Below are 17,668 nucleotides of genomic sequence, written 5' to 3'. Positions count from 1 at the left end.
AAATATCTAAACTAATATTTGCTTTAGTCTATTCCAAGCATCAGTCATTCTTTCAGAGAGCAAATTAGTACATCTACCAATAGTCCATAATCTCCTAAATATATTATTCAGTGCTTCTCTAGTTCTCTTTAGCAATCTCAGCCATTCCAAATGGTAGGTGTACTTAAATGCCATCTAGAGTTGAATAAAATATCCTCTTCAATACCTGTATGACATACCATACAAGTTCAGATATTGTAATCTTTCATAATAACCTTAAACTTTCACATCCTTGGAAGCCATCATTGTATTTCTGCAGTACTCTTTCCAATTTATTCATACTAGTTTCCTTATGAGATTTCTGTAATACTATTCTGTACTCTAGTTTAAATGTAATGTAACTTGCTGTGATGCCCCACCACTGGCAACAGTAATCAAGAAGCCCCAATCCTCACCACTAGCACCAGTGGGGGACGTACACTGGGAGGATAACAGGCACACACACACACACACACACACACACACACACACTATTTCCAGATGCAGCTCACTGCATCAAGTGCAATTCCCCTTACGAGCACACAGAGACCACATTCAGTCCAGGGCTGGTTTCTCCCTCTTTCTCCAGATCCCCAGTAAGACTCCCTACTGGCACAGCTATAGAGTTGTGAGCTCAGCTGAGTGGTCAAGCCAAGACCTCCAACACCCTCTCTGTCCAAGCAGTGCTTCATAGACCTGCCCAAGTAGCTGACACACACACTCCTGGAGATTTGTTTTACACACACACACACACACACACACACACACACACACACACACACACACACACACACACACACACACACAGACACACACACCTGGGAAAGGTTAGCACAGATTTAGGAGTTACCCCTCCTTTTGCCAAGACTATAAGGAAGTTATTACTGCCACCAGCCACCTCTTTATCAGCTACTTTAAGGCCCTTAACAAAAGGTGTCCAATCTTACTGCATAATTTTACTATCAATACAAATGGTAATTTGACCAAGAACAAGGCTATTAGGAGTGGCCCACACAGTGTTACCAAACAAATATGCAAGTACTCCCAGAACATAAATATCTCTAGACAGATCAGCCACAATGAAAGGTTTAACTATATTTAATAACAAATTATAAAAGAACAAGAAAATACTCAGTATATACTTACAGTTACATCACAGTTTGGAATCACAGGAAATATTTAAAACAACATTGCAGGACAGTCCCAATAAACAAAGAAAAACATCTAAGCTAAGCTTTGTTATATTCCTGACTGCATCTAAGAGAATTACTGTACCCGAATAACTTACTTCAGAGCAAGCAAGGCAGATGTTGTGAGTGGATATTGATGTTGTTTGGTCAAAGACAAAATACAGAATACAGTCTCTCACTAAGAGATTTCCAAAATTAATATCTCAAATATTACTGCTGGGATAGCTTGCAGAATTACATAATTTCTTGTCATCTGACTCTATCCCAGGTGAAACACCCCACTGATGCAGCTGGCAGCATTTTGCATCTACCTGTAAAAATACATAGGCAAGGGCTTTTCTTAGATCTAAGGCAGATACTGGAAGTCATAAAACAATAAAACATTTCCAAGACAATACAGAAACCATCTAGTTCAAGACATTCTCCCGGATTCTGCAAGCCTTGCATGGTGTGCAGCATTAGTGCAGGAGCTCCAGCAGGCAATATATCTGTCTCCAATCCAGGAATAGCCTGTAGGGGCATGCATGAGTGCTCCTGCACTAGTCCTGCACTGGCTCAGCCCCTGTATGCAAATTACCTCATTTGCAGGAGAAATCCATGCAAATGAGGTAAATTTGCAATCCAGGAAGCTGGAAACCAGCCGTGCAGGACTAGTGTAATCTGCAGAAATGTACTTGGTCAGTAACCAAGTACATTTCTGCAAATTCCAAAACGGAGCTGTGACAGCTCCAAATAAAGGCTGCATATCAGTCAGGCAGCATGCCAATGGCCAAGTATAAGGCCACTAGCATTGAAAACAGTGTAAAAATGAAAAAAATCAACTTTTATTTATTTTTTTGCCGATCTCGGCTGTTTAAGTGTAGGGCAGCAGCACGCAAATGGGATCAGGCTAAAAATAAAAAAAAATACCCCCAAAAAAGCATTCTGACCAAAATCACTAATCTGCCATTATAGTCAATGGCAGGCAGAAGACAACATGGCCAGTGAGTAGTAGTTGCTAAGGGTGGAGGCTCAGTGCGAGACATGTAACTATGCATTAGCAGGCATTTATATGCAAATGAGGGGAATGATAGTGAATCCCAGTTTTCCCCAGCATGCTAGTCAGGTCCCAACAGTGTAAGAGCAGGAATAGCTTGGTGCAAGCCTAGGAGTTAGCTGACATCATGGGGGGGTGTCAGGCATACTGTAAGCAGATTGGAGCCCTGTGGCTCAGGTTTGCTACTAGCTAAGTACAGCTAAGGAAGGGGGTGTGTCTGAGTCTGACGAGCACTCTTTACATTGCCTAAGTGGGTGTGCGCACTGCGCATCGGGTTTTAAAGAAAAAAAAAAGGTAAACCAGGAAATAGCAGCTCTGTGCACATTTGAGCACTGTGTTTATGCAGCACGCCCCTGGGCTTAAACAGGAAGGCAATGGGAAGGGAAAACAGTAGTAGGAGGTTAATCAAGGAGAACTAGCATAGCTGGCAGGTGAAATGTATCAGAATCAGCCAATTACACAGGCAGCAGACCAGCCCAGCCCAGATCACTACTATAAACTATGCAAACACCTTCCCCCCTGGTTTTTCCCATACTCTACACCACCGGTGTATACAAGCAGGGAACTTTTAACAAACAAAACTACAAAATGATAGGGGCTGCAATAGCTATCATACAGCAACTTGGGGAAGAGGCTGAGGGTGATGAGGATGTGAATGTTGTTAACCAACCCACAGTGAGGAGACAGAGAAGAGTGTACAGACCCAGGATGACCTACCAGGGGCTACATGAGCTGGAGATAGTGGAGTGATAAAGGGTGGACAGGGTCCTCCTACAGCAAATTGTTGAGCTGTGACGACCACACCTGACACACAGAACTAACAGAGGGGAACCCATTCCAGTGGATACCAAGGTATGTGTAGGCCTAAGAATACTAGCTACAGGCACCTTCCAAAGGCCAACTGGGAATATGATGGGAATCTCACAAGCATCAGCATCCAAGGTACTCCACCAGTTCCTGGATGCCATGTCAGCACCTGTCGGTGAGCACGTATATTTCCCCAACACCCGTGAGGTGTTGGCCAGCAATATGCAACTGTTCCACCAAAGAGCAGAATACCCTGAGGTAGCGGGTGCTATAGACTGCACACACATATGCATCAAAGCACCACCTGGTGAGCGGGGTAGGGTCTACATCAACCGCAAGGACTTCCCTTCCATCAACTGCCAGGTTGTGTGCGATGACCAGAACATAATAATGAATGTGTGTGCTGGCTGCCCTGGAAACTATCACAATTCCCATAGCTGGCATCTGACACAGCTGTACCAGAGATTTGTCAATGGGGACATCCCTCACAGTCACCTAGTGGATGCTGGATATGCACTGGAGCCATGATGACACCCATCAGAAATGCACACACAGCTGAACAAGAACTCCATAATGAGGCACATGCACAGACCAGAATTATAGTAGAGCGTGTGTTTGAAATGCTCAAGTCATGGTTCCGGTGCCTGGTCACATCCGGTAGAGCCTTGCAGTACTCACCAGCTACATGTACCCAAATTGTCATCGTATGTGCCATGCTACACAATATGATCCTGTGGAAGCAGCTGCAGCAGGAACAGCACGGGCCGGGCCACACAGCCCCCTACCATTACCAAGGCCTGCACAGGCACAAAGTGACTTGGAGGAGGAACCACCTGAGCCTGCCCTAGTAGGCTGAAGGAGACATGCCCAGTATGCCCTGACCTTGGAAAGAGGCAATGCGTAGCACATACACTGACACAGGAGAGACCCAGGGAATAACACCTCTCTCTGACTCTCACATATAGTAAAAGGGATGCCAAACAAATTACTACCTATGCTCAACCATGTGTAGGGAGTGTACTATGTGCATCCGACATAGGCAGCCCTGCAGCACCACCCTCAATACTGGGACACCCACAAGGTAAGTGACTCACACATGCCAGTCAGGGGGGTTCACTTATGCAACAACAGTCACAGCCAGCAGGACAGGTGTAGACAAGCACAAACAAAGGCTGCGCTATGGCCTCTGAATGGTGCCTATGGGTAACCCCCCCCCCCAAGGCCTACACAGACTGACTACAGCAGGTCAGGCAGTGGGATGTTAGTTCTGAAGGGTAGGAAATCAGAAACTAATATGTAGGTCAATCAAAGCCAAGATCTGTAGTACACTGATATGCCTGCAGTCAGCATGGCAGGTTAGAATAAAGAATGAAATGGAGTACCTGACATACCAATACAGTCATAGCAAATTTGTACAAGTGTCAGGTATGCCCCCCATCCTACACAGTAATGTAATAACAGTCAGGCATGCCCCCCAATCCTGTGTAGAAATGTAGAAAAAGTCATGTGTGCCCCCCCATCCTACGCAGAAATGTAGTAATAGTCAGGTGTGCCCCCCCAATCCTGTGTAGAAATGTAGAAATAGTCAGGTGTGCCCCCCCAATCCTGTGTAGGAATGCAGAAATAGTCAGGTGTGCCCCCCCATCCTGTGTAGAAATGTATAAATAGTCAGGTGTGCCCCCCATCCTACATAGAAATGTAGCAATAGTCAGGTGTGCCCCCCTCAATCCTGTGTAGAAATGTAGAAATAGTCAGGTGTGCCCCCGTTAATCCTGTGTAGGACTGCAGAAATAGTCAGGTGTACTCCCCCCAATCCTACCTAATTATGTAGTAACGGTCTGGTGTGCCCCCCTCCCCCAATCTGATGTACACACGTCGTAACAGGTGCGCCCCCCACAACCCTATGCAGAAATGTAATAACATGTATATGTAGGTATAATACCAGTGAAGCACAGATGCACAGAGGTGGCCAAGGAGCAGGATAGGTTGTAGCATCTGTACAATATGCAGGTATGTGTGTGTTAGGTTGGTGTGTGTCTTATATTGTGTGAGAGTGGTCAATATATATGCATGTTGAGATAAGTCTGGTGGTCATTGCCCACTACCACTGATGACAGGGACAAGTCCTCACTACTGCAGTGCCATACACAATACCCATCAGTATAACACAAGCCAGCAGAAAGCCATTGCAAATGCATGGTGGTAATATGTGTCACCATCTGAAAGACTGACATGGCATGGCTGTTGGGCTAGATATACAAGCGGTACAACAGGGGAAAGTACCCCAGACATACAGTATATATTGTGTCACTGTGAAATGGACACACCCTTGGAAAAATACATACAGGTATGCATCATATTATCTGGTCCTGTAGTAGGGGATACTGGTGTTGTCTGCCCAAACACTCGCAGATCACAAAGGAGGTAGGACTGATCTATTGGGAAATAGCTGATGTACCTGCACATACAAGCATAACTGGAATGCCCAATGCATATCTGTGTGTCAGATGTAAGTAGTGTCCATAGCACACATGCACCCAGCTCATGCTCTCTGGTCATATCCCTGCTGTGGAGAATGGGTACAGTAAGACCCCACCTGTATGTGGCAATAGGGGAAGACTGCAGCATGCAGTGCAGGTGTCCCATGCAGGTGTGTCCTAGCTGTAGGTAGCACCCTGCCAGCATCCACACCACCTGAGCAAGACTGTTAGTAGGTATTGGCATGAACACCTATCACACCTACCCTATCAACCCAGGGAAATATACTGTATAGTGGTCTGGGACTGTAGGACTGAGAGAATGCAATGGCCTGACACATCTAGCATGCAGCAACACCTAATGCCCCACAGGCATCTGCCAAAGGTCTGTGTCTCACACATACTGCCAAGGCATGTTATGTCATGGACACCCAAATAACAACATAACACACTCCACATACTCCATATGCAAGGTCATGTGGACAAACCACAGTAACATGTCCACCATGTCCAAATGCATGAACTGTGGATCAACACTAACACACACCTATGATGGGGTGATACCCTTAGGGAAAGTAGCAGAAAATGTACACATAATGTAAGGAAGTGGTTAGAATAACAGACGGGGGTGGGAGCATGGGCAGCATGGAATGTGCAGGGTCTGACACCAAGCTGTGTGCATACACTATCCCTGGCTGCAAACACATACATGGGTGTCTACACACCTGCCCGTACACCACAATAGGGTAAATCTCCTGACCCATGGCCCCTGCCCCTGGCTAACTTGTGCGAATCTGTACAGCTGTGAGGCATTGCCGCAGCAAGATAAACCTATACTGTCATGTTGATGGGCGTACAAGTATGGGATCCTCTACCAGCACTATACCAAGGTGCTGAACCGGATACACAAACCCAGCACCAAGTGTCTGCAGCTCCCCCTCCAGAATGGCATAACTTACCATGAATACGTAGGTGTCTGTCCACAATACTGGACAAAGCTGCAGTCACCCTTGTCCCCCAAAACATCACTGTCAGCAAGAATGTCCACCTGACAGTACATGAGGACAGAAAACATCACTGTGTATAAAAGTATACGTCTGAATATCTCTGCTAACATGCAGTACCATGCAGCTGAAGCAGCACAGACACAATCACCTACAGTACACACTATCCCCTGCACAGTTTCTCCCCATATTGCCAAAAGATCGACGGATACACTGCAGAAACAGTATGCTACCTGTAGGTCTACAACACAAAGTCTGCACTGCAGTACAAACTACCTGGGCTCGATCCACACATTCAATACAGACAGGCATACTGGACATGCTCACATGCTTAGGGAAATGAAGGCAATGTCAGTCAACAACATACTGAAAGGTCATACTGGGCATGCTCACACACTTAAACAAATGAAGGCCATGTCTGCAAACACCAGTGGACCAGACATATCTGGCAGTTGCAGATGTTAGTGCAGACATTCCTCAGTATGCACCACTCATGCTTTGCACGCACAGTGGATAGGAATACAGACATATATCTAAGGACAACACACTATAATAAGCCAAAAGTAGACGTACATAGATGTGTGGAAGAGGGTGACTGTGACAAGGAGCCATCCAGGCCTGTCCCACCCTGCACACAACCAAAGGGCCACAACCACATGAGGTTAAGCTGTCACTCACTGTAGATACTAGCCACCAGTATCTGTCAGAATTACAGAGTATGTGGTGCAAGTGCTAGCTGTGCAACATGACTGTACAAGGAAGTAGTCATCTAGCAGCTGTATACACCTACCTGTGGAATATGACCCTGTGTGTCCCCGCATGTGGTGTGTCAACCTCTAGATGAACAGGTTATGGCCCATGCATACACACTGCCCTCCCCATAGCCCTACTATGACAAGCCTACTGAAGTCATCAACTGTGAAATACAGCTTTGGGAAAGTTGTAGCCCAGTAATCTCCGTGGTGCAACCTATAACTGCGTACTGCTGTAATGTGATAAACTAGTTAGGAAGGCGTTCCAATCCCAGACATGGCAACTGTGTGTGTGTGAGTGTGTGTGTGTGTGTGTGTGTGTGTGTGTGTGTGTGTGTGTGTGTGTGTGTGTGTGTGTGTGTGTGTGTGTGTGTGTGTGTGTGTGTGCCATCTGAGTGTTGGAATTGCAGGTAGGGTACGGGAAATCTCCCGTTTAGTGCTACCGCATATTGCGGTAAATGGGAGATTTCCCTTACCCCACTGTAGTGCGATCTCAGAGTTGGAATATTAAAGTGGGGGGATGTGGGGGGTGCAGCCCCCACATGGGGAATGCAGGAGGGCGAAGCCCCCTGCATAAAATAGTTTTTTTGTTTTTGTGTGGATTATTTTGAACCTTCGATGTTCTGAGCATCAATGTTCTGGTCTTGATGATTAGAACGTCGATGTTCTGAACATTCGATGATTCAAAGTGGAGCTTTCCAGTGGACACGTGTGCGAAATGGACAGCTATGTATGGGACGGGATTTTTTTTTTTGGGAACAGATTGCCCTTTTTTATTTTTTTTAAGGTGAGAGTGGGATATTGGGGAGGGTAGTATGTATATGTGGGGAGGTAGGTTGGGTAGGTTAACAAATAAGACAAACAAGACACATACAGGGGCAGTATATGACACATGTTGGGGGTAAACACCTTGATGGGCAGGGGTGTTGGGAAATCAGAAGCCCATGAGCCCCCTAGTGGAAACAGTGGGACTGAGGTCCCACCCATGGACAGTCACCACTGCACCTTCACAGCCCTGATGATGGCTGCGCTGGGGGCTGAGTCGCAGAGACAGACTGATGCTCTAGTCATGACACACAGCCATCAAGCTGGCATAGAAGATCGCCAAGCTGCTGGTTGAGCTGTCTACACACCAGAACCCGGACATGGTGATGGGTGGCAGGTAGCTGTCCGCGCCCGCTCCCGGGGGGGACAAGCCCCATCCCTTGAGGCAGTTCCACCCAAAGGTGGTGCAGGACCAATGGACGAGGAGGACCTGGGTTGGGCCCCAGACATGCTGGTGCCCAGTGCCACGGCCAGCTGAGGTAGGACAGGTGGGTCCGCTGGGACTGGCCTTCCCAAACGTGCTATAGTGTTTAGATTTTATCATCATATTTGGGTTAGTAATAGGCAACACATTCCAGGGTTAGGTATAACAGCATGCATAGATATTCCCATTAACCCAGACACCAGATATGGAACAGTTGCATAGCAAACAGAACACATGCATATATGGGACCACAGTGGTAATATCAACAGCATGCAGGTAAATTGATGGCACCATGCCACCAATGTTGGAATAATTCAATAAAGCACATGCATGGAAACAAATATAAATATTTATTAACCAATATGGCATAATCAGAACATTGGAGACATTACATACTGGTTGGGGTGGGTATGCAGTTTATTGTTGGAGATATGGTGGGGGGAGAGAAAGATGTAAATTAACAACTAGTATATTTTTGTGGTCCACATTACTTTCCTTGTCAGTGCTGTTATCTGTATCTTACAAGTATTACTACACTACCCTATAGCCTTAGTTTGGACAGTGATATGGCTGGTGTCATCATTATACATGAACTGGTTTTACCTGCAGTATACACCTCTTACCTGGTATACCTGTGCAGGAAATGTTTGTTAACACTAACTGTTTCTACACATACTCCCAGATTCCAGGTTGATGTTGTGCACATAGCTATCCAACTCTTTTTGCACAGACTTTGGCCATGTCTTGACCACATGCAGGTGTACCGGGACAGATCAAGACTATTGCCCTCTCAACCTTTATTGACTTGACACACACACATATACATGCTTTTCTACACAGTTATATTATGTAGCACAGTGTGGGTGATGGTGATCAGTGATACTTTATTATTCAGAGAAACTACAACACTCACTATTCCCTGCAATACCAGAGTAAACAGTACCAGTACAGAGTATGAAGGGTTTTATTTCTTGGCACAGTGTTCGTATCCGACGTACCTGTGGGAGCAATGATTGTCAGTACTACCTGATTGTTGCCACACAAAGTTCCCAATTACACATTAGTATTATACACATACATCTCACTCTGTTACTATACACACTGTGGTCACAGCCTGACAACATGTGGGTGTAGACAGGACATACTTGGCTTATTACTCTCCTTACAGTTACAGGAGTTGCTACTGTGACAGGTTTGTTCTCACAGATGTTTGACGATCACTTGTATTCCCTGTTGGCTGGCTAAACATCTGGGATCATCCCATAGACTTCCCAGGGGGACATGGGGACAGGCAGCAGATATGGGCCCATATACTGGACATCCTGGTCTTATCTGTACAGTTGTGGGGTATGATTCTGTATGCAGCCTACTTCCACTCCCAGGATTCAGACCATGGCTGTGTCTGCTACAACTTAAAGACTGTCCATCAGAGTTGTGTGTGCTATATAGATATTGCTATATATATCCTATCTGCTTTCTGTCTTATAATTCTCCTGTGCTTTGGCATTCTGACCTTGTATAACAACACTCTTATACAGATATCCTAGACAGTTATATTTTGTAGGACATTGTGGGCAACAGTGATAACTACTACCTCGTTATTCAGAACAACTGTATCAGTCACAATGCCATACAATACCAATGTAAACAGTACCAGTATTTCTGAGCACAGTGTTGGTATCCGATAGACCTGTGGGAGAACTGTTTGTTAGCACTCCCTGAATGTTGCCACATACACAGTACCAGATTACACATTACTAATATGCACATACATCTCACTCTGTTACTGTACACACTCTGGCCACAGCATGACAACATGGGGGTGTAAATGGGACATACATGGCTTCTTACTCTCATATGGTTTTGGGGAGTTGCTAGTGTGCCACCTTTGTTCTCATAGATGTGTGTCAATCAGTTGTATTTCCTGCTTGCTGCCTATACATCTGGGATCATCCCACTGATTTCACAGGGGGACAGGTTGACAGGAACCAGATATGGGCCACTTTACTGGACATTCTGGACATATCAGTACAGTTGTGGGGTATGATCCTGTATGCAGACTAGTCCCACTGCCAGGATTCAAACCATGTTTGTGTGAGCTAAAAATATAACAGTTCACATTGCAGTTGCATGTGCTATTCTGGTTTTGTTGTTTGATTTTTCCCTGTTTTCTGTCTATGTGTCTCTCAGTTGTACTAAATGGCCTCTGGGGATTACACCAGTCATATACAGGCATTCCTACGCATTCTATTTATGGTGCACATTGTGGTAACAGTGCTTAATACAACAGTACTATTACGTGATTGCAAATCTACATTACCATATGATACCAGAGTATACACATGCAGTCCAGCAGTTAGAACGTTATTGTCATACTATTACGCTTTATTTACATACAAACTATATGAGACTCTTCCTGCCATATTCTCCAGAGTATGCATTACTTGCCTTGATCAATACAGGTTTTATACAGGCAATTAATTTACTAATACTTTTAGTTTTATTTCCTATGACAGTAAGTGCATGAGTATTACTGACCTGCCTCGCGTCACAACCTCACCATTCAACTGATGTGTGATGGCTTGGTGGTTAGCAACTGTGATGTGGGCCTCCTGGTTCGCAGCCCAACTTCATTGCAGCTGTGGGGGACATAAAAGGAATATTTAGCCATACCTATATATTATATACATGAGCTGGCAATTATTACACACAGCTGGGACATTCCCTTCTGCTCTAGCCTCTTGGATCCACTGGTCCAAGAGGTCCCCCTTACGCCACTTCAGGTCAGCATAGTGATGCCTGACCTGCTCACCAGTTCGGGGTATGCCAGTGGCACTGGTGAGGTCATGGGCAAGATGGTCCCAGGCCTTCACCTTTTATTGGGAGCCCTGGTACTGGCCCTGCAGCAATCTCTGATCATGGTCTTTGACAAGGAGTCCTGCCATAACTCTGGACTCCTGGATGCACCAGCACTGCGCCCAAAAGTACACAGCATCTCTCCTTCCTGCCATGGTGCCTGCAAGGGGAAGCTACAACCAGTTATGAGATGTATTCCCGCCTCTTGGGTTTAAGTAGGGCCAATTTCCTGCACTTTTCTGTGATTGGCCAGTTTTGAAAAGGCAAAGCTATGGGCTAACCTGTTTACCTAGGGTTGGCATTGTTTAAAGGGATATACCTCTGGGCAGACTGAGTTAGCCAGCCTACCCATTGCTTACACCTCCTAAGCTGGCCTGTGCAATGCTTAGCATTGCTTACATTATACTTTGCATTATATTTCCTTTTTGGCATTGATTTATTATTCATTACACCTTATATGTATGCCTGGTATCCCTGATTCATGTGTACATACACTGTATGGGGTCCTTGTGTTTTATTGGGGACTTCAATACTTTATTACAATTACACCTGACTTCTGGCTTACTGCTGTACTCCTGTTCACATATTTATGTTATGTAGTGGGTTAAGGCACATATGTCTGTATACTGATTCCTTTCACAGATTCAGTTTGATATTACTATGGTGAAGACTTGTTTGCTGATACCTCATTCATCTGTACTTATGTTATGGTGGTTAACTACTGTGACTATAGTGTATATAGTCCTGGGTTCAAGACCTGCAAGGCTGTTTATTTTGTTGATGGGCAAAACAAGGGCCGTTGGATACAGAGTGATTAGGGTACATTTGGGCATTTGTAAGTAGGTTTGCGTGGGTTTGCGCAAGGGTAAGCAATACTAACCTCTGGTTACACATGCTTACAGAGAGTTTGCTTCAAAATTGCTTAACCTGTGTGCGCATTGCTTACCTCCGTGCAAACAGGCTTAAACCCACTTACTAGTGCTTAAATATGCTTACTACTGCTTATTGGTGCTTAAACCTGCTTACAAGTGTTTTATTCATTATGATACTGACACCTCACATGTGCATTTACTGCAGTACTCCAGTTCATAAGTATATGTTATTTAGTGGGTTATGCAACACAAATATTAGTCATAATGTGCTTTGCCATGGAAAATGGAATGTGCTGCAGTGGAATTCGAACCGGGATGTCTGCTCATAAGGCGAATGCTCTGCCCACTACACTATTGCTATGCTGTTCATTTGCATATATCTTCCTTGTTATCCACTTCAGCCATTTAAGCTGCATTAACAGTAGCTAAGCGATGGGCACACGTGCACACCTATGGTTAGCTTTAACCGGATTTAAAAAAAAAAAGGGTTTGTTCATTTTATTTCTGTATACTTGCTGTTGTACACGAGGGGGACTGTTGGTGGGGATATGCGGATACCTATGAGTGGTCTTGCTCATTTCTTAGTCCTTTCTGCTGTTCTTCATTGCGGGGGCGTGTATATTCTGAGAGCTCTGCTCTCAGACACACCCCTGCACTCTTACACACCCCTTGTAAGATTAGGAGCTCAGGCAGCGCGCCTCATTAATATGCATGGTGCACTGCTCTCCTGCTCCTAAACGGCCACCTCCATGCAGAACTAAGCTAGTCCTACATGGAGGAATAGTAAATCCGGGGGATTGTGTCTGTTATACTAAAACTGAAAGATAACATCCTTTTACATGGCCATAAGGTAATTTAATTTCAGTTATTTTTCGGAAGTTAACCTCTTGTCTTCCAGTTTCCATTGTTAAAATATATACACCTAAACAGTTACAATAGTGCAGATACATTACTGTTCTAAATCATTAGGGCATGCTGTGGTTACATCTTTAGACATCACTTTGTAAAATACCTCTTCAGCACACGTCTGTACAAACCATCTTATATAACATACAGTTCTAATACATTTGTAACACAAGCATATAAATCATGTTGATATTCACAAATGGCATATAATTATTTAAAAAAATACCAGATGGCTGGGCTGGCAGCATCTCCTTTCATGACATTTGCAAAGAATGATTTCATCATTTCTGATTTCATAGACTTAATATGTTTTTATGTAGTCTATGCCTTTATAGCTGTGATTAACCAATTTGTTGATGCAATCAGGAAAACCCAAAGATGAGTGTATGAATAAAAACAGTTCCTTAAATAACTCTCCAGATTTATTCACTGAGTTGTACTTTTAATAAATCACCTTCAATCCCTGTCTCCCAAATCTCTGATGCTTAGTTTTGATATCATGTACCTGAAACTTTCAAGGAAGGATTTTGAATAACTTCTGAAATTACGCTTTTGATATTGTCTGCAGCATTCATTGATGGCTATCTTCCATTTTTTTCAAAAACCTTTCAGATTAGTTTTTGACATGAATATGTTTCCAAAGAATTAGAGTAAATGTTTAGCTAGTAAACAAGCATTGTTTCCGTGCTGATGCCTAGCATAGACCGGAATAATAAAAAAAGACAGGTTTACTTTTTCCATGAAAAATGAGTGTCTTTGAAATGCAAATATGATTTATCAGGATTCCAAAGGAATTTAAGTAGTCATGTACTTAGTTTTTCACAAAAGGAGGGGGGGGGGAATGGGGTTGCATAAAGAATTCTCACAATTTTTGGCATAAAGGATAATTTTAATTATTGTTAATCTATTCATTAGACATGAAAAGATACAACCACTGTTTAATCTTGTCCTGTAACAATTCATTTAGGGCTACAAAATCAAGTTTCATTGATTCTTGTAAACAAAAATCCCTAAATAATGCATTATCAATTCATGCACATATATACCAACTTTGAATTTAACATTATCTAAAAATGGAGAAAGCAAAGGTTAATACTACACATTCATAATATATAAATTAAGTCCAGGCAGTCCAGAAAATATAGTATTTCAGAAATTATGTCAATAGGTGTTTCTAAATGAGGTTTGGGGACAACCCAATTTGTCATGGGACAACTTCAATGTCTGAAGGTATGTGAGCAAGTGGGGGTTGTGGGGGAGTAGGTTGGAGTTGGGGAAGGGATTAGGTAGGAATTGTAAGTTTAGTATGAGTTAAGATTGGGTAGGGAAGGGATAATTTATTGAAGGAAGGAAGAGAGGTAGGTGTAGGGTGGGGAATGGAGTAGTTTTATGTTTGGGTAGTGGGTTTAGGGAGCATATTTTGGCATGATCTTGTTACCCACCTGTCCCTCCCTCTTTTTTCTGGTGTAGATATGATTGATTTCAGTTGGTGGAGAAGAGGGGCAGGTTTGTCCCTCTTTTGTTCCACCTCTAGTGTTAGGGTTGATGTAAGGAATTTTTGGGGTGAAAGTGAATGGTTGGACTCTGCTTCCCCCTGTGGTGTTTGGATGGATGCAAGGATCTGGCCTGAAGGTGAGCAGTTGGATGCTGCTTGATGTTTAAGCATAAGTGAGCGGAGGTGAGGATGCTGCTTATTCAGGCAGGTTGAGTGGAGATAAGCTGCCCTGATGAATGGTTAAAGGATGTTTTCTTGTGATTAATAAATAAACTGAAATGATGCAATAAAGTTATGATGCAATAAGTTATGATGTTTATGAAGTCAATAAAGGTTGTCAAAGGTCCATTTGGTGTGTTGTCTTTTTACTGAAGTGGAGCGTGACAAATAAACTTCTCAAATAAAGATACAATCTGCAAATAATAGTTTTATTGTCATGCTTAGGCTCAATCGCAAGTATAATCTAATTTTCTTAACACTTTATGCAAATGGATTAGGGGCTAATGAAAAAAGGAATAGAAAAAATAGGCAATCTTGTTTCATAGGTTGTAGGGATTCAAGTAGGCAATATTAATATTGAAGAATGATGTCTCTCTATCTATCTCCACAAAAGACAGTTCCTTTTTGTATATCTCTCGAGTGTTAGATTGGATGGAAAGTTAAAGAACAAGATGAGTGTAGTCATAATTCTACATGCTGCTCTTAGACTTATAAAAACAGTATACCTCCTCACCCTTACCCTCAAAAGATAGACACTTACATACATGTCCGATGTTCAAGTGAAGAAAATGCAAAAGACTTATTCAGGAATTCATTAAAGTGTCAGCTCATGCTAAAAAGGCCCTCTTCAAATGATGTGCCCATTCTGATTTAAAGACATGTTAGCCAGAATGAGGTAAGACATCATTATCACCTAATTTTCATGTCTCTGAATAACATTTACTTCTATAACATGCGGATCATTGCTGATCTGCATGTTGTGGTAGTGGAAAGCTGCACGTTTAGGACATGGCATTCCCCTCAGTCACTCGCACAAGTACGTGCACACACACACACACGCACACACACATACACACACACACACACACACACACACACACACACACACACACACACACACACACACACACACCATAGTCCGTAACCAGACTGTCCTCCCATTTTTCCACACACATCCCCATTGTAGCTGATGTGCCATTATGGCACTTATCTATTATGCCCTGGTGGCTAGTGTACCCCAAACTTCCTTTCCCTGTACTGTTATTGGCACTATTATAGCACTTCCAATGATAGTATTTCCTGATGTCCAGTGGTTCCCCCACCTCCAAACCCCATACTTCCATTGATGCCATTAAGGTACTTTAAGGGTATTCCCTGGTGATGTAGTGCATCCCCTCACTCCCTGATCCCTGCACTGCCATTTGTGAGATTATGGCACTTTAAGAGTATTTCTTTGTATCTAGTGGTTCCCCCATTCCACAATCTCCATTCTGCCATTTCCATACTTTGCGTAATCCCTGGTGGTCCACCAGTTTTCTCTACCTCATTTGTGGCAGGAGGTTGAACACAACCTTTTGGCCTAGTTCGGTACCATGACAATGTGGGCATGGCTATAATAATTTACATGGCTGAGCAACTTCTTGAATTGCTCAGCCATGTAGATGCTTCTCTGAAGCTGGTACCAGAGAGACAGCGCATAGTTAATTAACATATGCCTCTCTCCCCAGAATGCCTCATTGTGATTCAGCATGATCGCAAGTCAGGCCCTATTTGGAGTGGCACATCTTTGTGGTAGTGGACTATGCAGCACTCTGATAAGGCAATTGCTGAACCGGGGAAGGTATTTCATTGTGAACACAGAACTGTACATGTCTCTGTACTTGTTTGAACCCCCCCCCCCCAAAAAAAGATATATAGCCATATTTTAAACAATGCAGGAGAATTACTGAATAAAGATAATAATAAATCCACAAATTAAAACAGAGATTCCATTTTGTTTAAAACTGAACTAATTCATTTCCAACAAATTGTGTCAAAAGATTTTTTTTTAAGTTTAAACTAAAATAAAGGTTACCTGGAGGAGTGGAAGTGGATATTGCCCTCTTCATTTTATCCTGAATTTGCATTTTTCAGTCTCCTTTGAGCCGGTAAGTCAGTTCTGGCATGATAACTCACAATCTCTCCATAATAATCTTCATGAATAAAGTATGGCAAAATTCTGGTAGTGGTGTTGATCTACAAGTGGAGCAGAAACAGTGGCTTTTGTTAGACTTAGAAAGAACCATGGTATAAGTGTAATAACATGAATTAAAAATATGCTTGGTGGATAAAATTTTAAACATGATTAAAGGCATATTTAAAATAGAGAGAATGAATTTCTTATCGGCTTCTACAGTAATGCCATCAGATACCGAGATTTATAATTTTTCTAACATTTAATATTCAATTGCCATTCTGGAATTTTAATAATGTACACATTTTCATTATAGACAGAATTTGCAATCAGGGGACATGGTCCCCATGGAGCCAAATGTATGAAGGAAGCAGTTGCAATTCTGACAGCTCACCTATTGTTGGGAAGAGATGTGGGGTTTTAGCACAGGCTGCAGGCAATATGGAGACTAGAGACTCTATTCTAAGGATATATATAAATATATATACATATATATATATATATATATATATATATATATATATATATATATATATGGGTCCTAGTTAAATGATCTAAGTTCAGAATTTCAAATTTCATAGGGCCGAAACCATATGATTAAAGTTCTAAAACTTTGAACATTTAAACAGAGATCTCCATACAGCACAGAACAGGAATATTCCCTGTTCCTCACTGTAGTGCAACCTCAGAGTTGGTATATTTTAATAGCGGGCTTGCACCCCTGCATATATATGTGTTTTAAGTTGTTTTTTTTTTTTTTTTCTTTTTTTGAATGTTCAAGATCACAAAACTTTGATCATATGGTCCCGACCATATGAGTTTGAAGTTTTGTA

This window comes from Protopterus annectens, chromosome 11.part0, assembly GCF_019279795.1.
Source record: "Protopterus annectens isolate FY-2018-M chromosome 11.part0, PAN1.0, whole genome shotgun sequence".
Lineage (NCBI taxonomy): Eukaryota > Metazoa > Chordata > Ceratodontiformes > Protopteridae > Protopterus > Protopterus annectens.
The sequence above is the reverse complement of the archived record's forward strand: the minus strand, read 5'-3'. Positions refer to the sequence as shown.